Here is a 26,440-nt window from a genome sequence, read left to right on the forward strand (position 1 = left end):
CTCCATGTGGACTGAGAACCCATCAAGGCACACACAACACGAGAACTCATCCCGATCAACTCCAAATCCTGGCTTTTCGTGGGTTTTGCTGCAACACTTAAAAGCAAACTTGTATTTAAGACACACTCGTGCAAAAATTTAGCTGGGGACTTGAACGTGTATTTTGTCTTGGTTTCTTGGTCTTGGTTATATATATTTTTTTTTTTTGGTTTTTATTTTTGCTTCACTGGAAGTCAAAAGCTTGTTTTGGAATTGGACCTGCTCTTGCTGCACTTCTCCTCTGGGCTGGATAACACTGAAGCTCTTTGCTTTTCTACTTGGATAGTGTTTTCCTGTTGATCTGTTGGTGTTTTGTTTTTTTTTTCATCTCCTGTGTGGCAGACTTTTTTTTTTTTCTGAGGGGGGTAAACAAACGACAACAACAAAAAAAACTTAAGTTTTTTTTGGCCGCGTGAGATTTTTTTCGTATTCAGATTCGTGAAATTACGGGTACACTTATAAAAAAATTTAAAAAAGAAGCATTAAAAAAAAGAAAGGAACACGTCAGAAAGACCCCTACACGGTAGACAAAATACTCACTTGTTTCCTTACAGCAAGACTGAATCGAAAGCTGCCAAAGAGCCCCATAAAGAAAAGACTAAAAGGTAAGAAGGGGTAAGAGCCTCTCTGAATCCGGGCATGGTAGAAGTTAGCAGGGAAGAGACCTGCTAAACTACTGCATTCCTCCTTTTCTCAGAAGTCTAAACCAGATTATTATATTTTTGTAAACCGCTTATTAGTCAGTGAAGCAAATACCACCCGGAAACACTTCAAAATGCATTTGTTTTTTTACGTTTTTTTTTTTTTTCCTGTGAACTACTTGCGGATTTTTTAAATAATGCTAGAATTAATTCTGTATCCCATTCTCTGTCCCTTTTCCCTGTTGCAGTCGCTGTTTTTCACCAAACAGCGATTTGAAATACCATTTGTAAGCATGTTGTGCCACTCAGACACGACACGATAGCAGGTTCTGCTGCAAGGCATGACCGTGTGTGCTCTTGGTTTAGAACTTACACGTGTGAAAATCATCGCAGAGCGTGTTGGAAATGATCCCAGGGCTGGAAAATTGAGGGCATGGCCAGCAGTGCTTGCTCTGTGGGCGAGCAGATGAGCTCCAGCTTTGTCCTTCGTGGCAGCTTTCTCTTAAAAGTTAGAATATCTGGATTAAGGTTTTTTTTTTTCCTCTTTCCCCCCAAGGAATGAGGCTGTGGGGGTCCGCAGTAATTTTCTCCTGAGTATTCAGAGAGAGATGTTCCTCTAAACCTGAAATGTCCAGGGGCAGAGAGAATATGAAACAGAGTTTATTCCTTTAACTGCGACGCAGAATGGGAGGAAAACGGGGAGGGCTCAGTTGTTAACCTGAGAAATCTTGAAACACTGGAAGTTTATTAATTGTTTGAGGCTTCTTTGTTTGTATCACAAGTTTGTGTCAAAGGTTAATCTTCTTAATATGTAATTAGTTGAAGGTTCAATTATGGGATTTATTGAACTCAGTTGGGTTTTTTCTCCCTGTTTTTCCATTAAATGTAATGCTGCTGGTCTTTGTGGGTAGTTTATTTTCTGCTACAACTCCAGTGTAAGTGCGAGAAGAGATTTATTCAATTATTCTAACAGCCAGTTTAAATTTAGAAATAATCTTCGGTACGTCATTCCCGTGTCTGTTGCATATTTTCCCTCTCGTTTGCATATGGATGTATCTGGCGAATTATGCTAATTTATATACAGAAATTTGCTTTGGACATTAGGCCGGTTAAGGTAATTAAAATTCCAATAAATCCCGCTGTTAGTGGGCTGGTCGATGGTGCAGAGCTTTAAATCAGGTGGGTGTCGGTGGTGCCGTGGACCTGAGGACAATGCCAGAGTGGAGGAGCAGGAGAACGTCTGCACTGCTGCTGGATGCACTGGGGGAGGAAGGCATGGCTTCCAAATCCTGCCCTAATCCCATGCGGTGGGTGGGTTTTTTTCGCCTTCACCTACGGCTGAGAATTTAAACGCAGTTTCCTCTCGGATATTACAATTTTTTAATAATAATTTTCAAGAAAGTGGTGGGAAGCTACGCGCAGATTCTCACTTGCTTCCCCCTGTGTTTTCCAAGGAAATAGTAGGTGATTTGCAGCGGGTGCAACCTGTGCTTAAAGCACATCACACAGCTTTCCCCCATCGCGGTTCCTCAAATTCAGAAATCCCTGGGATATCGGTCTGGCCGCTCCAGTGTGTTATCTGTGAGCTCAAAATGGTGTGCTGAGGACCCAGCCCCCGGATGCACTGGCGTTCCTGCTCTGGCTTCTGGAATCCTTTCCAGAACATGAAAGCAGCAGTGTCAGCCCTGCGTACGCCAGTGAGAAAACTGCTCCAGCCTGTGGGAGGCTCGGTCTGTCATTGGTAACACTGATGCTGCTTTTTGGGTGAGATTGTTGCTTTTTGGGTGAGATACAGAAGCTGTGTTATCCTCGGGCGTTGGGTCACCTTTGCTGCTTCCGAGCCCGTGACTCAGTCCGTGAAGAAAGCTGTAGTAAATCAGATTGTTTTGAACTTTTTTTTAGGGAAAATGAGTGCTGAAGGGCACCAGCAGTACTGTAATAATGCCTTGCGTCGCTTTGTCCTTATCTTCAAAGGAGAACGGATCCTTTCTGACTTAAAGGGATCCGCCTGGCACGGAGCTGGTGAGATGAGGAAGGTTCATTTCAGTCCAGCCCCTGGAGAGCAGGTGCTGGCATCGGGAAAACTGTGCTGGAGCCAGGACTTGCTCCAGGGCAAGAGGGGATGCGTGTTGGTAGGGGCTGTTACTTTAGGCAATATTTTGTAGTTGTGTCTAAAGGTTTTGTTTATAGTAATGAAAGAAACAAGGCAGGCAAACCTTTTTAGTGGGAGCTCGTCTGGATTGCTGTAGGATATATACAGGAAATATTTATGTTGTTGTTCTCTGGGTGGATTGCCATGTTGACAAATTCAGGGATCGGTGTCCATCAGGCTAAGAGCTGACTGGACCCGAGCAGTGTGTTACATACGAGTGGTCTGTGTGTGCTCGTACATGTGTTTTACAGCGCTGGGATTATTTTGTAACTCGGCTGTCAGTGGTGCAGGGCATCATTCCCAGTGCCCGGGAATGTCCCTGTGGGCAGCCTTGGGCCGTGCCGTTTCCAGGCTGGTACAGAGGATAGTGGAGTTTGCTCTGGGACACTGCCCTTGGCTGAAGAACCACTTGGGGACCTGGAGGTTCACCTTCAGACCTGGCATCTCCCAAAATCTGACCCCCTGTGAGTGGATGAGGTTTGCCTTCCCTGCCATTGCAAAGCCTGATGGACCTTGTTGGGATCCATGAAAACCCCACCTGTCTGGCTTAATTTCTTTTTTGTTATTCCGGGGTTTGTCTTTCCTGTTAAAATAACAAGCTCTGCATTTTGGTGAATTGTGATCTTTCACTGATGTTTAAGGGAAGGAGGGTAATTCTATACTTTTTCCTTTCAATGAGCTTTTTAAGACTTTGAAAATTATAAACAAAATTCCCTTAATATGAGAAATAACATACTGCTTTTAACCTGAAGATTCTTTGTTGAAGTTCTCAAAGCCCCCACGTTCCATACCTTGCCGAGCTGGAGTAACTATAAAACAAGATCAAGGTTTTGTCAACCAGGGGCTTTTATAATCACCTTGTGTCTTGGAGCAAACTGTTGCTGAGTGGCAACCTTATAGGAAGCTTACCTTTAAATTAGTCTAGTAATAAAACCTTCTGTTTTTCATTCAGAAAGACCATGAAATTTATTTCCAGATTAACTGCCTGCTGTTAATTCAAACTAACCTACACTTCTCCAGCCCGTTCAGGTGCTCCATGCCGTGGAGACTCCTTTTCTCTTTCGTGTTCAGGTTACTAAAAGCCCAAGGGCAGCGTTTACTTTCAGTTTTAGCTGTGAAGACTTAACCAAGAGCAGTGTATGTGGGAACGGGTAATATGTTAACTTAGCAGCTGGCCTCGCCGAGATAAACATGCGCTTTTCCAAATGCTGTCATCTGGCCCCTTTCCAAAACAAGCTGAAGGAGGAGGTCAGGGGTGGAGCCATCCCTTGCTTCAGTAAAAAGAGGCTTTCATTTGGAAAGAATTGCCAGAGCGTATTGACTACACCAGAAGTGCAGATTTAGAATGAAATGGCCAAACCTTCCTTAAGTAAAGCAAATAGTCTCTGGTGATGACTTAAATCTCAGTGCCTTGTTACACTGCTGCTTCTCTTTGAAGGTTCAGCAGCTTAAATGCAGGGTGCATATTGCTGCTTTAAAAAAAAAAAAATAATCAGTGCTTTATGGAAGACTTTGAACATGAGAACTGATGGAAAATGTATCATCTTTGGTCACAGCAGAAACCTGCAACACAAAAGTGCTATTGTTTTAATTGTTTAAAATTCAGATTACAAGATAATGGTAATACCATTAGAAGGTTTCCCTTTGGCCTGGAAGCTGCAGGTAGGAGTGTGTCGATCCCTCAGTATTAAAGATGAATGATAAGGAAACCTCTTAAATGCCTGTGACGCTGCAGTCTAGCCAATTTAGGATCAGCTGATGCCTTCTAGTGATAATGGCTTGAGGTTTTCAGCTGTATTATGAAGATATCAGCCAGGGCAAATAGTGTTTAGAGGAGAAGTATACTTTATTGAATGGGGAGATGATCTAGGAGTGACAGTAAATTGCATTACTAAATGATCTATGTGCTCTGTGCAGTCTCTTCACTGGCAAATGCTATTGGTGAAATGAAAGATGGTTATTCTTAATGTATGAAAGCAGAGGAATCAAAGTATTATTTGATCTTCCTTTAGGAATCTGTGCTATTTTTGAAAACTGTCTGCCAAAAGCATGGCTTAGTTGTACCTCTTAAATTCCCAAAGTAGACGTACTTACAGTTATTTTATCATTCCTTAATGATAGTTAACTTCTAAAATTACTTAATCGTGGTTAACTTCACTGTGGCTTCACTCACACAGTTACAGCTGTGTTTTCTGAAACTTTATTTCTGCAGCTTCCTGTCACTAATATGTTTTAAAATCTCCCGCACAGGATAAAAATATCTGAATTTGATCATAACAAAACTACCTGTGCTTGCACAGAATAGCCACAGTGCTCCTTGAGGTTGTATCAAAGATGGTATCGCTGGAAGAAAACACAGCAGTACTTGAAAACATGCATCTGATTCCTTTGTCTTTTTTTTAAAGTGTAACATATCTCCCTCTTCATCCCAGTGAAAAGGCTTCTGTCACTTGAAGACAGCTGGAAAATAACGGGCTGTTCTTACATCTCATGGCTCAGGGTACCAAGCAAGCCTGAGTGAGTTTTGGTCTCAGCCCTGGGTGTGAATCAGCACTGTAATTTTTCGGCACTGAGGTCTTGAACGTAGTTGTAATTCAAGCTCATAAAATATTCGAAGCCCTGACGGTACCGAGCTCTTGCTTTCTGGAGCTCTTCCCCGTGGGTTTGCAGCCAAGGATGGCTGAGAGCGAGAACAGTTATCTGTGCTGCAGCAGTGATGGTTTATGGCTGGGTGCCCAGATTGTCTGGCTTTGCACACAGCTTTATAGTTTGCCTTTGAGGGCTGTGGAGGAGGTGGAAGTCATTTGTAATAAACAGCTATCTGCAACCTGCTTTTTCTGGGGTTTGAAATGTACAGCCATTTAAAAAAAAATTGTAAGGTAGATATACATTTACTTAGATTGCAGTCAGGAAATTCTATGTTTATAAGCTCAATTATGAGAAATGCTAACAATTGCTTATTGGTTTATATTAAAAAATAGCTAATATTTATCCCTTGGATGTTTGGGCTACTTTTAAGCTCTGAATTGCTAGAGAATGAGGTTGGGGTTTTTGGGTATTTTTTTATTTGAGAGAAAAATTGACTTGTCAAATCGGTTGGCATCCTTTGTGGTAATTAAGCCCCAGAGAAAAATATGTTTATATGTCTCAAAATAGTTATCATGCAGCTACCAGCTATAGGCTCATTTAGGAAAAGATAACACCCACCCCCCTTCCACCCAAGGAAAACAGCCACCCTGGGCTGTGAAGTGTTCAGTGGCTGCCCATGGGTGTTTTCCAGAGGCAGATCCATTCTTCCTTCCCCACCCCCCGCCTGCCTCTCCCCAGCTTCTTGTTCATGAGGTCTGTGCATGTTTTCCTATGACTTTCCAAAGGGATAGTGGATGCTGCCTTTGTTATGGTCTTGGCCAAGAGGAATCCCCTAGATTGGCATTAGCTGGTTTTTTTTTTTTAGCTGTGCTGTTTTCTTTCCTACTCCTTTTTTCCTTTACTGTGTTCTGTCTGCATGAAGTTTACAGTTTTGTCTCTCATACTACATTTCCGAGACTTCCCGGTGGGAAATGGGAGAGGTTTTTGTTTTGGTTGAGGGATAAGGGAGCACTGGCAGTGGCTTGGATACATTCTGGGTGGTCAGTATGTTCACAGATCGATTGTTAGTCCAGGATGACTTCTGCCAAGTCTATTTTAGGCTCAGCCAGATATCTGTGTTGTGTCACTCCAATTTCAGTGCTGCTCTAGCCCTGGACTCTCAGGTCTTTTAGCTCTTCAGAATTCCAAAGTGTTTTGATGGCTGATGCTCCCGTCATTCATTGGTGCTGACAATGGAGAGCCTTGTTTTTAAACAGTAGCTGGTTACTGGTAAACAAAAGAGCATCAGCCCAGTGCTTTAACACAAACCATTCTAGGAAAAAAAAAAAGGCAGTTCAGGGAGAATGCCAAGGAAAAAAAAATCAGCAGTACAGATGCATAATGGGTGACTGCCATTTTCCTGTGTTCCTGCAAGGTCACTGACAGACCAAGGAAGGTGGTCTTTGAGGTTGTTTGTGATTTTTTTGCTTGAACTCAGTGTATGTTCACAGTAGCCTTGAGGATGATATTGTATATGAAATGTGAAGTTAAAAACTGTAGTAGCACTTGCAGGCATAACCTAATGGGGTGTGTGTAAATCAAGTAAGACTCTTTACACAAGTGTATTACCAAAGCCAGTCTGGAGCAGGATTCCTTGTTATCCCTCTACTGTCTGTCTGTACTTCTCAATTTTCTTCTTCTCTCAATATTTTTAATCAACTGCATTTAACAAGTGCAAAAGCTTACTTAACACAGGAGAATTGCTTCTAGTGTTTGAGTTGTCTGAATTTGCTCCACGATGTCAGCCTTGAAATGGATGCTACACTTGAAAGTGTGTCTCTTACAAAAGATACTCCATCTCTGCAAATCTAATCATCCTTATCTCCTTATGGGGTCACGGCTGGAATGCTCTAAGTGCCCAGTTCTGTACCTCCTTCCTGTTCTGTGATGCTGAAAAAAACTGCAGTTAGTTAAAAATAACCTGTAGGCATAAGAGTGCTGATCACATCTGCTCATAACGTACCTCTCCATCTTCCTGCCTGTGAAATTATTTGTTTTCTCTTTGCTGATGTGAACTATAATGAGGTGTATGTTTATCTTCAGCCTTTTGAAAATAAATTAATGTGGAAGATGCTGCATCTTCTGATAAGGAAGGAGGAGAGCATGGTGGTAGCAAAGTAAATGCTATTTAATGTGTTCTAGTATGATCACAATAAAATATAACTGTCTGATCTGGATGTGGAACTCGAATTTGGTCTGTCACAATAATAGAATTGCTGCTGCTGAGGAGCAGAGTCTCTGTATAAAGAGGAGAAAGATTTATTATATGGGACTTACTGGAGCTTGGTGAATGTGTAATTTTTACTATTTCTGTTCTTCTAATCAAACTCACAGAAGTCCCTCACTTTAGAAGAGGATGGTCCAATTAAGTATCATTACACACCAGCAGTACATTATCTAGAGATGTCAGTCTTTATACTCTGGTACTCCACTTACATGTAGTAATTGAATAAAGCAATAGTTGGGTTAGTGGAGGGATATTTATGTAATGATTTCCTTGAAAAAAGACCCTCAACTTTAATTTTTTTCTTATGTTTGTGAAAATGAAATATTCTTCACAGATTTCTGGGGGAAATACTGCAGTGATAACAAACCCCATTACTTTCAAAGCAAATAACCCAGACTGATAGATATAGTCTGTTTTATCTGGGTGATATTGGAACTCTCTGATAGTCAACTGCACTGAAACCATGATTCCATCTTCCCCCCATCCCCAGTCCCTCCATCAGCATCTAGACGAGCAAGAGCTGCTCTTTCTGGAATTCTGTCTGCATCTCCTGATCAGATAACATACTTGGAGACATACTGGATATATTTCTGAGAATATTTGCTCCCCTGGGCGTTTCATGCACTAAATGAAGGCATAAAATAGTTATTACTAAGATCGTAATTGACCATAAATTGATTTCCAAAGTGGTATTTACTGCAACTAGTTTTCCTGTCCTGGAAGATCATTTACGGCTATTTCCTTTCCCCATCTCTTCCCTGACCCTGTCTCTCCTCCCCTGTGGAGCTGCTATTCATTTGCTAAGTTGAAAAATGGATGAGGGCCCATTCTGATGGTGGATCTGATATTCTAATTTATGCTTTTACTATTGAAAGCCAAGTAGAGGAACAGAGAAGTTTATTTCCATCGAGTTCATCAAGTTTTAAGGGTTACCTTTTCAGCACTGCAGAGCTACTCTTTTAAACTCATAGATTTGTGGAGGGAAAGGTGCTGCCTTGGATTGTGCTATTTCCTTAACTTTGGATGATAAATCTTTTTCTGAATTTTGTGGACCCAGTTTCCAACCTAAGGATAGGTACAGAGTAATGTAAGAGTTTCTTATCTCTTGAGTTATGTTGCTTTAGTAGTTTTCAAAACAGCATTGCAGCTGAAGAGACAGTGGAACAAAAACTAAATAGCTTCAAAATGTATTGAATAGCTTCAGAATGTGTTGTCTTTCAGTTGAATGAAATGATCATGGTGAGCAGTGCATTGATTTTTTTTTTTGTGGTTAAACACCAAATGTGTAAAAAGTGCACAAACAAGTAGATTTTCTTCATTTGTGTTTAAACTTTCAGGTATTTGCAGTGCACGACTTTTAGTACAGTTTATTAGTCTATAGTGTGTTTTGTCTTCCTTGACTCGGATCAAATTTGGTGTTAACCTCCTGCAGAGAATTCCAGGACCCCTGACATTTTATTGTGACTCTTGATTAGCTCACCAGGGTTCCTGCTAAGAATTCTTCTTTCATTCATTTGATAAATTGAATTCCCTATTCACAGTGCCTTTAAATAGAATGGTATTTGGAAAACTTGAAGACAACAGCTTGAATGCTCAATGAGCTCACTCAGCAAATTTAAAAATGCAGAAGAAGGAAATTATGGGTTTGTGTATAAAACTTTTAAAAGAATGTTTTATAAAAACTTAAGATTTGCACCTTCATATTTGCTTTAAATGTATTTCCCTTTTGGTTTCTAAGACCAGGGAGTTCTGTTAACATCAGTTTTCCCTTTTTCATCCTATTTTTCCTTGTTGTGTCAGGAGCTGTGCATTCACCCAANCCCCCAAGGAATGAGGCTGTGGGGGTCCGCAGTAATTTTCTCCTGAGTATTCAGAGAGAGATGTTCCTCTAAACCTGAAATGTCCAGGGGCAGAGAGAATATGAAACAGAGTTTATTCCTTTAACTGCGACGCAGAATGGGAGGAAAACGGGGAGGGCTCAGTTGTTAACCTGAGAAATCTTGAAACACTGGAAGTTTATTAATTGTTTGAGGCTTCTTTGTTTGTATCACAAGTTTGTGTCAAAGGTTAATCTTCTTAATATGTAATTAGTTGAAGGTTCAATTATGGGATTTATTGAACTCAGTTGGGTTTTTTCTCCCTGTTTTTCCATTAAATGTAATGCTGCTGGTCTTTGTGGGTAGTTTATTTTCTGCTACAACTCCAGTGTAAGTGCGAGAAGAGATTTATTCAATTATTCTAACAGCCAGTTTAAATTTAGAAATAATCTTCGGTACGTCATTCCCGTGTCTGTTGCATATTTTCCCTCTCGTTTGCATATGGATGTATCTGGCGAATTATGCTAATTTATATACAGAAATTTGCTTTGGACATTAGGCCGGTTAAGGTAATTAAAATTCCAATAAATCCCGCTGTTAGTGGGCTGGTCGATGGTGCAGAGCTTTAAATCAGGTGGGTGTCGGTGGTGCCGTGGACCTGAGGACAATGCCAGAGTGGAGGAGCAGGAGAACGTCTGCACTGCTGCTGGATGCACTGGGGGAGGAAGGCATGGCTTCCAAATCCTGCCCTAATCCCATGCGGTGGGTGGGTTTTTTTCGCCTTCACCTACGGCTGAGAATTTAAACGCAGTTTCCTCTCGGATATTACAATTTTTTAATAATAATTTTCAAGAAAGTGGTGGGAAGCTACGCGCAGATTCTCACTGCTTCCCCCTGTGTTTTCCAAGGAAATAGTAGGTGATTTGCAGCGGGTGCAACCTGTGCTTAAAGCACATCACACAGCTTTCCACCATCGCGGTTCCTCAAATTCAGAAATCCCTGGGATATCGGTCTGGCCGCTCCAGTGTGTTATCTGTGAGCTCAAAATGGTGTGCTGAGGACCCAGCCCCCGGATGCACTGGCGTTCCTGCTCTGGCTTCTGGAATCCTTTCCAGAACATGAAAGCAGCAGTGTCAGCCCTGCGTACGCCAGTGAGAAAACTGCTCCAGCCTGTGGGAGGCTCGGTCTGTCATTGGTAACACTGATGCTGCTTTTTGGGTGAGATTGTTGCTTTTTGGGTGAGATACAGAAGCTGTGTTATCCTCGGGCGTTGGGTCACCTTTGCTGCTTCCGAGCCCGTGACTCAGTCTGTGAAGAAAGCTGTAGTAAATCAGATTGTTTTGAACTTTTTTTTAGGGAAAATGAGTGCTGAAGGGCACCAGCAGTACTGTAATAATGCCTTGCGTCGCTTTGTCCTTATCTTCAAAGGAGAACGGATCATTTCTGACTTAAAGGGATCCGCCTGGCACGGAGCTGGGGAGATGAGGAAGGTTCATTTCAGTCCAGCCCCTGGAGAGCAGGTGCTGGCATCGGGAAAACTGTGCTGGAGCCAGGACTTGCTCCAGGGCAAGAGGGGATGCGTGTTATTTTAGGCAATATTTTGTAGTTGTGTCTAAAGGTTTTGTTTATAGTAATGAAAGAAACAAGGCAGGCAAACCTTTTTAGTGGGAGCTCGTCTGGATTGCTGTAGGATATATACAGGAAATATTTATGTTGTTGTTCTCTGGGTGGATTGCCATGTTGACAAATTCAGGGATCGGTGTCCATCAGGCTAAGAGCTGACTGGACCCGAGCAGTGTGTTACATACGAGTGGTCTGTGTGTGCTCGTACATGTGTTTTACAGCGCTGGGATTATTTTGTAACTCGGCTGTCAGTGGTGCAGGGCATCATTCCCAGTGCCCGGGAATGTCCCTGTGGGCAGCCTTGGGCCGTGCCGTTTCCAGGCTGGTACAGAGGATAGTGGAGTTTGCTCTGGGACACTGCCCTTGGCTGAAGAACCACTTGGGGACCTGGAGGTTCACCTTCAGACCTGGCATCTCCCAAAATCTGATCCCCTGTGAGTGGATGAGGTTTGCCTTCCCTGCCATTGCAAAGCCTGATGGACCTTGCTGGGATCCATGAAAACCCCACCTGTCTGGCTTAATTTCTTTTTTGTTATTCCGGGGTTTGTCTTTCCTGTTAAAATAACAAGCTCTGCATTTTGGTGAATTGTGATCTTTCACTGATGTTTAAGGGAAGGAGGGTAATTCTATACTTTTTCCTTTCAATGAGCTTTTTAAGACTTTGAAAATTATAAACAAAATTCCCTTAATATGAGAAATAACATACTGCTTTTAACCTGAAGATTCTTTGTTGAAGTTCTCAAAGCCCCCACGTTCCATACCTTGCCGACCTGGAGTAACTATAAAACAAGATCAAGGTTTTGTCAACCAGGGGCTTATAATCACCTTGAGTCTTGGAGCAAACTGTTGCTGAGTGGCAACCCTATAGAAAGCTTACCTTTAAATTAGTCTAGTAATAAAACCTTCTGTTTTTCATTCAGAAAGACCATGAAATTTATTTCCAGATTAACTGCCTGCTGTTAATTCAAACTAACCTACACTTCTCCAGCCCGTTCAGGTGCTCCATGCCGTGGAGACTCCTTTTCTCTTTCGTGTTCAGGTTATTAAAAGCCCAAGGGCAGCGTTTACTTTCAGTTTTAGCTGTGAAGACTTAACCAAGAGCAGTGTATGTGGGAACGGGTAATATGTTAACTTAGCAGCTGGCCTCGCCGAGATAAACATGCGCTTTTCCAAATGCTGTCATCTGGCCCCTTTCCAAAACAAGCTGAAGGAGGAGGTCAGGGGTGGAGCCATCCCTTGCTTCAGTAAAAAGAGGCTTTCATTTGGAAAGAATTGCCAGAGCGTATTGACTACACCAGAAGTGCAGATTTAGAATGAAATGGCCAAACCTTCCTTAAGTAAAGCAAATAGTCTCTGGTGATGACTTAAATCTCAGTGCCTTGTTACACTGCTGCTTCTCTTTGAAGGTTCAGCAGCTTAAATGCAGGGTGCATATTGCTGCTTTTAAAAAAAAAATAATCAGTGCTTTATGGAAGACTTTGAACATGAGAACTGATGGAAAATGTATCATCTTTGGTCACAGCAGAGACCTGCAACACAAAAGTGCTATTGTTTTAATTGTTTAAAATTCAGATTACAAGATAATGGTAATACCATTAGAAGGTTTCCCTTTGGCCTGGAAGCTGCAGGTAGGAGTGTGTCGATCCCTCAGTATTAAAGATGAATGATAAGGAAACCTCTTAAATGCCTGTGACGCTGCAGTCTAGCCAATTTAGGATCAGCTGATGCCTTCTAGTGATAATGGCTTGAGGTTTTCAGCTGTATTATGAAGATATCAGCCAGGGCAAATAGTGTTTAGAGGAGAAGTATACTTTATTGAATGGGGAGATGATCTAGGAGTGACAGTAAATTGCATTACTAAATGATCTATGTGCTCTGTGCAGTCTCTTCACTGGCAAATGCTATTGGTGCAATGAAAGATGGTTATTCTTAATGTATGAAAGCAGAGGAATCAAAGTATTATTTGATCTTCCTTTAGGAATCTGTGCTATTTTTGAAAACTGTCTGCCAAAAGCATGGCTTAGTTGTACATCTTAAATTCCCAAAGTAGACGTACTTACAGTTATTTTATCATTTCTTAATGATAGTTAACTTCTAAAATTACTTAATCGTGGTTAACTTCACTGTGGCTTCACTCACACAGTTACAGCTGTGTTTTCTGAAACTTTATTTCTGCAGCTTCCTGTCACTAATATGTTTTAAAATCTCCCGCACAGGATAAAAATATCTGAATTTGATCATAACAAAACTACCTGTGCTTGCACAGAATAGCCACAGTGCTCCTTGAGGTTGTATCAAAGATGGTATCGCTGGAAGAAAACACAGCAGCACTTGAAAACATGCATCTCATTCCTTTGTCTTTTTTTTAAAGTGTAACATATCTCCCTCTTCATCCCAGTGAAAAGGCTTCTGTCACTTGAAGACAGCTGGAAAATAACGGGCTGTTCTTACATCTCATGGCTCAGGGTACCAAGCAAGCCTGAGTGAGTTTTGGTCTCAGCCCTGGGTGTGAATCAGCACTGTAATTTTTCGGCACTGAGGTCTTGAACGTAGTTGTAATTCAAGCTCATAAAATATTCGAAGCCCTGACGGTACCGAGCTCTTGCTTTCTGGAGCTCTTCCCCGTGGGTTTGCAGCCAAGGATGGCTGAGAGCGAGAACAGTTATCTGTGCTGCAGCAGTGATGGTTTATGGCTGGGTGCCCAGATTGTCTGGCTTTGCACACAGCTTTATAGTTTGCCTTTGAGGGCTGTGGAGGAGGTGGAAGTCATTTGTAATAAACAGCTATCTGCAACCTGCTTTTTCTGGGGTTTGAAATGTACAGCCATTTAAAAAAAAATTGTAAGGTAGATATACATTTACTTAGATTGCAGTCAGGAAATTCTATGTTTATAAGCTCAATTATGAGAAATGCTAACAATTGCTTATTGGTTTATATTTAAAAAAATAGCTAATATTTATCCCTTGGATGTTTGGGCTGCTTTTAAGCTCTGAATTGCTAGAGAATGAGGTTGGGGTTTTTGGGTATTTTTTTATTTGAGAGAAAAATTGACTTGTCAAATCGGTTGGCATCCTTTGTGGTAATTAAACCCCAGAGAAAAATATGTTTATATGTCTCAAAATAGTTATCATGCAGCTACCAGCTATAGGCTCATTTAGGAAAAGATAACACCCACCCCCCTTCCACCCAAGGAAAACAGCCACCCTGGGCTGTGAAGTGTTCAGTGGCTGCCCATGGGTGTTTTCCAGAGGCAGATCCATTCTTCCTCGCCCCCCCCCGCCTGCCTCTCCCCAGCTTCTTGTTCATGAGGTCTGTGCATGTTTTCCTATGACTTTCCAAAGGGATAGTGGATGCTGCCTTTGTTATGGTCTTGGCCAAGAGGAATCCCCTAGATTGGCATTAACTGGTTTTTTTTTAGCTGTGCTGTTTTCTTTCCTACTCCTTTTTTCCTTTACTGTGTTCTGTCTGCATGAAGTTTACAGTTTTGTCTCTCATACTACATTTCCAAGACTTCCCGGTGGGAAATGGGAGAGGTTTTTGTTTTGGTTGAGGGATAAGGGAGCACTGGCAGTGGCTTGGATACATTCTGGGTGGTCAGTATGTTCACAGATCGATTGTTAGTCCAGGATGACTTCTGCCAAGTCTATTTTAGGCTCAGCCAGATATCTGTGTTGTGTCACTCCAATTTCAGTGCTGCTCTAGCCCTGGACTCTCAGGTCTTTTAGCTCTTCAGAATTCCAAAGTGTTTTGATGGCTGATGCTCCCGTCATTCATTGGTGCTGACAATGGAGAGCCTTGTTTTTAAACAGTAGCTGGTTACTGGTAAACAAAAGAGCATCAGCCCAGAGCTTTAACACAAACCATTCTAGGAAAAAAAAGGCAGTTCAGGGAGAATGCCAAGGAAAAAAAAATCAGCATAATGTGTGACTGCCATTTTCCTGTGTTCCTGCAAGGTCACTGACAGACCAAGGAAGGTGGTCTTTGAGGTTGTTTGTGATTTTTTTGCTTGAACTCAGTGTATGTTCACAGTAGCCTTGAGGATGATATTGTATATGAAATGTGAAGTTAAAAACTGTAGTAGCACTTGCAGGCATAACCTAATGGGGTGTGTGTAAATCAAGTAAGACTCTTTACACAAGTGTATTACCAAAGCCAGTCTGGAGCAGGATTCCTTGTTATCCCTCTACTGTCTGTCTGTACATTTCAATTTTCTTCTTCTCTCAATATTTTTAATCAACTGCATTTAACAAGTGCACAAGCTTACTTAACACAGGAGAATTGCTTCTAGTGTTTGAGTTGTCTGAATTTTCTCCACGATGTCAGCCTTGAAATGGATGCTACACTTGAAAGTGTGTCTCTTACAAAAGATACTCCATCTCTGCAAATCTAATCATCCTTATCTCCTTATGGGGTCACGGCTGGAATGCTCTAAGTGCCCAGTTCTGTACCTCCTTCCTGTTCTGTGATGCTGAAAAAAACTGCAGTTAGTTAAAAATAACCTGTAGGCATAAGAGTGCTGATCACATCTGCTCATAACGTACCTCTCCATCTTCCTGCCTGTGAAATTATTTGTTTTCTCTTTGCTGATATGAACTATAATGAGGTGTATGTTTATCTTCAGCCTTTTGAAAATAAATTAATGTGGAAGATGCTGCATCTTCTGATAAGGAAGGAGGAGAGCATGGTGGTAGCAAAGTAAATGCTATTTAATGTGTTCTAGTATGATCACAATAAAATATAACTGTCTGATCTGGGTGTGGAACTCGAATTTGGTCTGTCACAATAATAGAATTGCTGCTGCTGAGGAGCAGAGTCTCTGTATAAAGAGGAGAAAGATTTATTATATGGGACTTACTGGAGCTTGGTGAATGTGTAATTTTTACTATTTCTGTTCTTCTAATCAAACTCACAGAAGTCCCTCACTTTAGAAGAGGATGGTCCAATTAAGTATCATTACACACCAGCAGTACATTATCTAGAGATGTCAGTCTTTATACTCTGGTACTCCACTTACATGTAGTAATTGAATAAAGCAATAGTTGGGTTAGTGGAGGGATATTTATGTAATGATTTCCTTGAAAAAAGACCCTCAACTTTAATTTTTTTCTTATGTTTGTGAAAATGAAATGTTCTTCACAGATTTCTGGGGGAAATACTGCAGTGATAACAAACCCCATTGCTTTTGAAGCAAATAACCCAGACTGATAGATATAGTCTGTTTTATCTGGGTGATATTGGAACTTTCTGATAGTCAACTGCACTGAAACCATGATTCCATCTTCCCCCCATCCCCAGTCCCTCCATCAGCATCTAGACGAGCAAGAGCTGCTCTTTCTCGAATTCTGTCTGCATCTCCTGATCAGATAACATACTTGGAGACATACTGGATATATTTCTGAGAATATTTGCTCCCCTGGGCGTTTCATGCACTAAATGAAGGCATAAAATAGTTATTACTAAGATCGTAATTGACCATAAATTGATTTCCAAAGTGGTATTTACTGCAACTAGTTTTCCTGTCCTGGAAGATCATTTACGGCTATTTCCTTTCCCCATCTCTTCCCTGACCCTGTCTCTCCTCCCCTGTGGAGCTGCTATTCATTTGCTAAGTTGAAAAATGGATGAGGGCCCATTCTGATGGTGGATCTGATATTCTAATTTATGCTTTTACTATTGAAAGCCAAGTAGAGGAACAGAGAAGTTTATTTCCATCGAGTTCATCAAGTTTTAAGGGTTACCTTTTCAGCACTGCAGAGCTACTCTTTTAAACTCATAGATTTGTGGAGGGAAAGGTGCTGCCTTGGATTGTGCTATTTCCTTAACTTTGGATGATAAATCTTTTTCTGAATTTTGTGGACCCAGTTTCCAACCTAAGGATAGGTACAGAGTAATGTAAGAGTTTCTTATCTCTTGAGTTATGTTGCTTTAGTAGTTTTCAAAACAGCATTGCAGCTGAAGAGACAGTGGAACAAAAACTAAATAGCTTCAAAATGTATTGAATAGCTTCAGAATGTGTTGTCTTTAAGTTGAATGAAATGATCATGGTGAGCAGTGCATTGATTTTTTTTTTGTGGTTAAACACCAAATGTGTAAAAAGTGCACAAACAAGTAGATTTTCTTCATTTGTGTTTAAACTTTCACGTATTCGCAGTGCACGACTTTTAGTACAGTTTATTAGTCTATAGTGTGTTTTGTCTTCCTTGACTCGGATCAAATTTGGTGTTAACCTCCTGCAGAGAATTCCAGGACCCCTGACATTTTATTGTGACTCTTGATTAGCTCACCAGGGTTCCTGCTAAGAATTCTTCTTTCATTCATTTGATAAATTGAATTCCCTATTCACAGTGCCTTTAAATAGAATGGTATTTGGAAAACTTGAAGACAACAGCTTGAATGCTCAATGAGCTCACTCAGCAAATTTAAAAATGCAGAAGAAGGAAATTATGGGTTTGTGTATAAAAGTTTTAAAAGAATGTTTTATAAAATCTTAAGATTTGCACCTTCATATTTGCTTTAAATGTATTTCCCTTTTGGTTTCTAAGACCAGGGAGTTCTGTTAACATCAGTTTTCCCTTTTTCATCCTATTTTTCCTTGTTGTGTCAGGAGCTGTGCATTCACCCAATATGTCTTAGTGGGAGCAGGTACAATGAGGTGACACACGTCCATGTAGTGGAACTCCAGCTTCCCAAGGCAGGATGGTTGTGGTGTGGAGAGAGAGCATCTATCTTGTTCTTCACCTGGATTATGCCACTCACCACTTTCACTGTGCTGCACTGTGCAGTGCTCCATTCTGGGCTCTACAGCATGGCCTCATTTTTTTCTAATTCTGTATCTTGAGACACCTTCCCTGTGAGGCTGCTGTCCTTTGATTCCCCCATCCAGGACTGCAGGTCCTGCCCCTCCCACCACTTGTGCTTTCTGAGGTGACACTTGGAGATCTCAGTGCTGGGATAGCAGAGGCCCATTCCCTGTATGGGATGCAGCCTTCCTAGAGACTGGTTTCTACAGGCTTCTGCCACACATCAATGAAATGACTTCAATATTGTGGTAAACTGGGGCTGGAGGGGACTCAGGAGGTCATCTCAGATGGGCAGGTCAGTGTATAAGTTGAGTGACATGTGTGTGTCTGGTACCTGCTGCCCCTCACTGTGGTGCTGGTGTGTGCTGGTGTTATTCTTAGTCTTCCCTGGTACAGCTTCCCTGCCTGTGGGTAGGAATCAGGGAAGTGTCCATGCATTTTTCTGTTTTCTGCTGTGCCCGTGGCAGGAATTCTGCCTAAAGGAGGGCTATTGCTTCCAGACCTCATCTTCCTGGGCCTGTTTAATGACACTGGAGCCACTCATGAATGTGGACACACAGTGGATGTCTGTGACTGTGGTTGGGTGCCTTTAGCTGAAGGTGTGTTGGCACCACCTTATTCCCAGAACAAGCACAAGAGTAGCACCATAAACATACCTGTCATCAGTGTAAATTCTGTTTCCTGCTTTTTGATGCTCTGGGTTGTGTTGTCCAGCCCCCACTTGTGTGAGAGCACCAACCTCATCTTTAGCTCTGGCACTGTGCTTTCACCTCCTGCTGCTACCAAAGTGATTGGGCTCAGAAATATGTATATATCACATATCACTGTGAGGGAAGGGGGAAAGGAGAACTAGGGGTGCTAAATCCTTACAGGCAAAAGAGTGCATGATTTTAGTTGTGCAGACTTGCCATTTTTTTAATGAAGAATCGTGGAGGTGTAGCTGTGTTTGCTGGAGGGCTGGGAAGGTTTGGTGCTCCTGCCCTGTCTACCTGCAGCACATGTTGTCCCTCCTGAGCCCGTTACTGCTGGACAGGGGATGGGACAGGGGATGCTCCACCAGCCTCTGGCCCTGGGAGTGGTCAGCTCTCAGAGCCCTGTGGCTGTGCTGCGTGGCAAAGCATCCTGTGGAGCTGCTGTTCCTGTTCCTATTTCCCAGCCTCCTACATTGCAGTATCCCTGTGCAGCCCCCCCAGGAAGCAGTGCTCCTCTGACATCTCCTTCGAGCTCATCCAAATAATTTGGGACACAAACTTGTCCATAGGTTGCTTCTGGGTCAGTTAATGGGAGATAACTCAGTTGGGCAGTCGGTCAGTGTGGGTTTGCCTCTGTTGCCACAGGGCTCTCATCTACTGAAGTATTTGCAGAAACCAAAATAGCAAACAGTATCTGGAGAGACAAATGCTGTGCTCTTGCTGAGCTGCTGGATTCCAAAGCTGTTTTCCTTTGTGCATTATGTCCCAGGAAGATTGGGGACGAGCCCTGGAGCAGATGCCAGATCAACTGCTGGTAACTATCATCAGGCCAGGGAGGGAGGCAGCACTAGGAAAGTAAATCTGGTTATCTGCACTTTTCACAGTGTATAGCTTAATTTTCCAATTGGTCCGTGTTTGCTGGGGGAGGAGAGTTGTTTTTCATAGCATGTTTTGTGCTGTTTGTTGCCTGCTTTGAGTGGTGAATTTAATGGTAGCTTTTTCTGGGGGTGTGGGTTTTTTTCTCTTGGATCTTGCATAGCCTGAGTGGTGCACACAATGGGATACTTGAAGTCTGCTGGGGTGTTGTCAGCCAGCTGAGGGAGCAAATTCTGATGTGGTTCATGTCTGACATGTATATGAGGGTGAGAGGGTGAGGTTTGGTGAAGAGTGTTTTAGCCCATGCCCACATTTACCTACTAACTCCTTAAGTTGCCCCAGAGTGGAGGTTGCATGGGCACTAATAGTCCTGCACTGTGGAGCAACACCTTCCCAGGAGAGGGGATGTACCTGTGTGAGGGCAGCTTTGCACCCTGTAGGATCATCTACATGAGCCTGTTGGTTTGGAGGGGAGTTCCATGTTTGATTGGCATCATGTGTCTTGGACTGCAACTATTAGATTCCTTTTAAGTGTAATGGCATTGGACGATGAGTTCCGAGGGTGCAGTTAATGCTTTCCTGCTGCAGGTGAGGGTGGTGTACATGGGAGCAGACTGGAGCTGGTCTTCACCTGAAACAGGGACAGTGTGGCAGTGAAATCCTCTGCACCAATAGTTTTGCTCTGCAGATCCACTCCTGTGGTCTGCAGTACTTAGTCATGAAGATGTAACATACTTCATCTTAAACATTCCCATTTGTACTCCAGTACTCTCAGTAATACACTGTCCCTCTCTGCTACAGTCCAGGAGAAATTGGAGTGTTAAATGGAAACAAAAGGAAGCCTGTAGGTGAAAAACAAAACCTCCAAACCCAACAAACATTCACTGGGACTTGGGCAAGTGCTTAAACATGGACTCTTCAAACTCCTGACTCATAGTTCATCTGCATCCTTAGTTTATAAAGACTGTGTTTCTACTCTGGGATTTCCCCCCACCCCTAGTGACTGGTAGTCAACCAGTAGAAGCTGAAACACAGCCAGGTCAGTGTGCCTTGAATTGCATGATAATAACTGCCTAGTCTGCTTTATTTTTGTTCTAATCTAATCTACTGCAGTGGTTGTTTACCCTACACCTACATAAAGTAGGGTCACAATAAGTTAACAGTGGGTGAACTTCCAGGAGGAGCCCAGGTCCTGCAGGCAAACAGTACCTGGCACTCTCCTCTGCTCGGAGTCCTGCCAGGATTTTACTGCTCTTCGCCCAGCAATCCAAAATGGCATGTTAGGAACTCCATGTGCTGCTGCTGGAGATGCAGCCTGGAGACAGGGTGTGGAACACAGGTGCTCTTTTTTCTTCTGGTCGTGGAATTTGTATTTTACAGGTTGTAAGAGCAGGATTTATTAATTCAGTCTTTCGGGCAACCTAAAACCTGCCTGTAGTTTTAGTAAGATACTTTAATTGAATATGTTGCTTTTCACACCACGTTCTCAACTGATGCTGTGTTTATTGAGTGTTTTTTGAATGGCATCTGCACTCTGCTCCTGCACAAATTCCTAATTTGGTGGACTTTCTAAGTGACTATAGGAATCAGGCTGCTGTCCTTGTTTAGGAGATAAGTTTTATGTTACATTCTTCGAGATAAGTTGACAAGAAACTGGGGGCATCAAAGTCCCAGGCCCACAGCTGTTGGCAGTGGGTGATATCTGATGTTTCAGAGGAAGGAATCCCCTGTTAAAGCAAATCATGTATTAAGGAGGGACAAGTGCAGGGCAGGGACATGATTTGACAGTGAGAGGCCCCAAAATGTGGGATTACTAAATCATAAATTGAGGTCAAACAAAAACCCTTGTCAAACTTCATTTAGGACTCCCCATAGGAAATAATTTTGCGCCCAGACTTTGAAATTACAGGGTTTAGTTTCAAGCTCTGTGATCACACCTGTACATATAACTCCTCCACAGACTTGTCTTCTCCACAGTGGTGTGACTGAGGGCTTTCCCCCATTAATTCCCTTGAAGGGATATTGTAGGATTTTACTCTGTGAATGGGTAGAGGCCTCCAGTTTCCAGACTGATTGTCTTTGTGTCCAGGACACGGTGTGGCCTTGTATCAGTGTTACTTCATAAAATAAACCTTTCTTTTTATGGTTTTCCTCTTTTCTCCTCCAACTGTATATTTATAAAGATTTGGTATCTCTTATAATGTTGGGGTTTTTTAAATGCTTTGGTGAGGAGGATTTTTCTTTATGCCTAATCCAAATCTTCTTTGTTACAATTTTAATTCGGTGCTACTTACCACAGCTAAAGTAGAAAGATTTTACTCTGTGCTCCTCTACCTCTGTCTTTAACACCTACTTGAATAACGGGGTTGCCATCTCTTTAGATTAATTGAATCCAAGTCTGAAGTTTTTTCCAAGAGCCTGTGCTTTTTTGATCTCTGATCCTTGGTGCTATTTTATTGACTCTCCAGCTGACCTGTATTTCTGTTGCTGAAGATAGACCCAAACTGGACACAGCACAGCAGCTGATGAATTTCTGACCATCTGTGACATTGTTGCTTTGCCTTTGCAGTGAGATCCGCTCTAACACCTGCTTTTTTCCTCCCCAAAACTGGTGTTCAGCCAGTTGTTCCCTATGCTTTATTTATTTAAGATTATTCCTACCAAACATGGTACCCTGCACTTTTCCTCACTGAATTACTCTGCTTTTTTTCTGCATCTTGGGTTTATCATGTTGTTCTCCATACTGTCCCTCCTTAATTGTTTGGCAACCCCATGGCTTGACATATTCTGGAAACTAAGTAAGTGCACACATTTTTCCAGCAGCAAAGTGGTTAGTAAAAATTTTGCTGCTGGCCATGTGTCATACTGCAACAAAAATCCATTGATTCCCTGCCTCGTTGGAAGGGGTTTGTGGGTGTTTTATTGTAAGTTTATGTACCTTGTTCTTAAAACTATTAAATTATAAAGGAACCATGTTCTTATTAACAAAACTTTGCACATTGGTTGAAAAGTCAGTAAATTAGTTTTGTTGCCTCCCTTTCATCCTTTTCAAAAATACCTGTGACTGTGCCACAGGAAAAAAATCACTCCCCCCCCACCCCGGCCAAAATTCTTGATGATGTTTTTCTCTCTTCCCCTGTAAATTATATGCAGTCTTTGTCATTTGCTGCTCTTCCACAGTGTTACCCACCTTCTGCTCATGCTTAAATGACTTAGACACAGTTGTTCCTGTGGTAAATGACAGCAGGCCCAGCCAGTGGAGGAACATCCCGTTTCTCTCGGGACTTTTTAAGCTGTTCTTATTTTTGCTGGTCTGATTTCCTATTTGGAGTGGTAGCAAAATGTTTAGCTCCATCTCCTTTTCTTCCCTGCTAGTTCATGAAGTTTTCCAGAGAAGCCAGATCATTCCTTCTTCCCAAATTTTAGGAGAAGGAACTTAAATACATCTTGAGCTTCTTGCTTGGAGCCGTGTTCGCAAGCCCTTTTTGGGGAGGGAGCCAGAATGGAACATGGCAGTGGTGGTGGTGGAGATGCTGGGGGCAGGAGCAGCTTGGCTGTTGGTGCTTTGCTGCCCCTGGAGCAAAGCCTCCCTCCTCAGGGAAGAGCCCCACGAAATCCCTGGGAGAAGAGGAGTGCTGTCATCTGGGGGCTCAGCACCAGCGCAGGCGGTTGTTGGCCATCTGTTCCCAGCTGACCTCTTTAGAGAGGGCTAAAGCAGAAAGAAAAGTACTGTCACTTCAGCCCTCGTAGGGTCATCTGTCACTAGTCCCCCTTTCCCACTGAGAATCAAAACTAATATTTCTTCTTGCTTATTAATGAAGCACTTAAAGGTTGATTTATTGTTGCTTTTTATATGCACGGTGCTAATATTTTGTTGGCCGTCCTCAATTTGTCCCCCATGTGTTTGTGCTGGGGTTTTTTTTCATATTCCTTCTTATTTATTTGACCTAGTTTTGCATGCTGCTTTCTTTTTGAGGTGATTGGAGAGCTTGTAATTAGGGACCAGCTTGACTCTCCTTGATTAATGACTGAGCCTGGATATCAAGGGAACAAAGCTGGCACTTCAACGTCACACCAGCTCCTTGCCTTCACCAGTATTTACTCTAGAAAGGTCACAGAGCTGGGCTGTGTAAAGATGAGACAAAACCAGCAATAGGAAAATGTGGAGTTTTAGTTTGTCTGTTCTAGAAGTCATGAAAACAAGGACTGCTGCTGCTGTTGTGACTTCTTGCTTTATGTAGTATTCCTCCTACACATGTGGGGATCTGCATTGTTTAGATTCTTGGTGATTTCCAAGAAACAACACCTGCCTCGTCCTGTGGGACAGTATTTCTCAGTTGCCCTGAATGAATTGAAACCTGCCTTTCCAGAGTTTGCTGCTCTTTTTTTTTTTTTCCCAATTTTACACCCCTTTTCATCACCACTCTTCAGGCTGTTTTCTCCCTTTGTTATCTCAGCCACTTCTTTCTTACCGTTTAGAATCAGATCCTGAAGAACTTTCTAAATACTAATTTTCTTCGTCTCTATTTGAAAATGTGTGATACCAGATTTTGAGAACTCGTGATTACTTTGTGTTTCTTGTCTGTGCTGTCCAGACCCTCTTGTATGCATCTATTAATTCCTTCCAAAAAGCCTCCACTGGTAACTGCCTTTGGGTGATTATTTGCCAGTTCCTTACAATTCTACTTTAAAGATTTTCTTTTTTTTTTTTTTCATTTCTTTTTTCTCCCATCCTCACTGCTAGGAAAAACACCTGCACAGGAATGCAGGAAGGCCTGTTTTATGGTGAGGGAAGTCAAAATGAGAATACTACTTGAGCAGTTTGTAGGATTTCTGTCAGTAATAGCAAGTTTCACAACTGTCAAGAGAGGTTATTCCAGCAGGATATGAATTTAAGGTACAAAAGTTATTCTGGAATTAAGATATGGGGTTTAAACCAGACAAAGGCATCTGTAGACCAAGATTAATAATTCTGTGCTGAAGAGGTAGCTTTCCTGTGTTGTTAAATAAACCTTCAGCATCTTACTGATACAACAAAATTCATTAGGCTGTTGGGGTTTGGAGCAGTGTCACATGGAACTGGAGAGACAGGTCTCTGTTTTGTCCTCAATTACTGCAGGAACCTTTGAACTCCAAAACACACTCTACTTGAAGTTTGTTTAAGAACACAATATTCCCCACAGGTGTACTGCAAAATGCTATCAGAATGTCACATTAGCTCAAATTCAAAGTACCAGCTGTGGAAGCAATCCAATGCCTGATACCAACTAGAAAACTCAAGTTCTTACTTAACCTAAAAAATAAATCATCTGAGAGTTGTTATTTTTTTTAAAGGGGATTAATAAGCCTTTCTGCAACAGGCACTGACAGACCAGAGCCACAGTCCTCAGGTTGTTCTCACCATGACCTGCAGTTCCTCTCATTTTCCTGTTCTGAGAGCTCTTAAGCACATGCACTTTAAAGATAACCTTGGTTTAGGCTTGGATTTAATAAGCTGTTTGCAACCTGTGAAAACAACACTTGATTCTGTGGTAAAACCCTTTGCTCATGAAAATCCCCCACGCTTCTGATACATCCAATCCATATATATTAAAAAGGCAAACTCCTACAAGGATATTCTGAGACACTCCTGGTTTAAAACACGAGCTTTGTGTTCATAAATGTTTTAGAGTATTTCCTGTAATAAAGATTAAACTGTCTCTCAGGAAGTAAAGCTGCAACACGTGCCTCTGACAACGTAATCGAACTTTATATAGCAATGTTTTTATTGTTTTCCTTTTGTTTTGCTCTTAGATGACTAATTTCTGACTAGTGACAGCAAGAGTTGTCATCTGAGGGGCCGCTTGGAGCTTCATTTCTATTTTAAGCATATTTAAAGCACATGTGTTCAGAAGTGTCATTATGTAAATCAGTTTTGAAAATTGAACTCCATTAAAAATTATAGTATATCATTTTCTGAGCTAATCTGAGGCTATTTTAATATCAGGAGTGAAAAACCCCCACAACCAAAACCCAGGTTTTGGGGCAGAGTGGCCCTTCTACCTCAGATGTTGTAATTGATGTGATAATATGATTATAAAATGTCTCATATTTTTAAGGGAGCAAAACGTTTGCTCTTCTTTGATTTGTATTACCTGGAAACCAAAGTTCATAGTGGAGTCCAGCATGAGGATTGAGACTTTGGCAGTGATGAAAGTTGATCCCCAGTGTTGGACACTTGAGGTTTGACTGGACAAGGTGCTTTGGCCAAGAAAGGTTGGACCAGATGATCACTGAGATCCCTTCCAACCTGGTGTTCTATGGAAGGAACTTGATATTAAAAAAAGAGGCCTAACAAGAAAATAAATACTTCTGTAGCTTAAAGAAGACTCTGCATATAAAGCAAAGTGGTGGTGGTTTGTTTTTGTGGGGGCTTTTTTGGTTTTGTTTTTAAATACTACCCTGAGTATTGAAGGGGTTTGAAGTGTAGTTGTGGTGTAGTGGAATTGCTGTAATGCCATGGGTTTTCTTAAGTGCTAACAAGAGGAAGCCAAAAAGTTTCTCATTTTGCACTGACTTGTCTCATTCACCTGCTTTAAAAAAAAAACACCAAAAAAAGGCTTGAACTTCCCCTGGCAATAGTCTGACAGTTTGGGAGAGTTCACTGGAACACAGGCTTTGTAGAGTCTGGTGTGACTTGGGTAGGGAGCACTGAAAATGAAGGGACTGGATGTTGTTTCTTTGTAGTTCCTGAGATCCTGGGGACTTCAGTTCTCCTCCAGAGCTTAGAGGAATAAAGGCTCTTATTATGGTTTCAACTCAGTTTCTTTTGGCAATGTAAGTTATCACTTTCTGCAGAGCCCTAGAAGAAGCCTTTTAAAAGTACAGTTTTAAGTACCTTTTTCTTAAGTGCAATTTAACATGTGTTGCAAACGCCCACCTGCAACTCCTGGGAGCAAACGTTTC

The 26,440-nt window shown here is 41.9% G+C and overlaps 1 protein-coding gene across 11 annotated transcripts in view; it reads left to right on the forward strand.

Annotated features, from left to right (window-relative positions):
* Nucleotides 1-6: 6 nt before the first annotated feature.
* The window catches only part of TNRC6C (trinucleotide repeat containing adaptor 6C), a 105,803-nt gene continuing 79,369 nt past the window's right edge, over nt 7-26,440 (forward strand). For all 11 annotated transcript variants that reach the window (XM_018073254.3, XM_018073259.3, XM_018073256.3 and 8 more), the window contains exon 1: nt 7-644. The gene's annotated coding sequence lies outside the window, so the exon portion shown is untranslated. The remainder of the gene's footprint in view (nt 645-26,440) is intronic.

This window comes from Manacus vitellinus, unplaced genomic scaffold (assembly GCF_001715985.3).
Source record: "Manacus vitellinus isolate BGI_N305 unplaced genomic scaffold, ASM171598v3 scaffold_24_pilon, whole genome shotgun sequence".
Classification (NCBI taxonomy): Eukaryota; Metazoa; Chordata; class Aves; order Passeriformes; family Pipridae; genus Manacus; species Manacus vitellinus.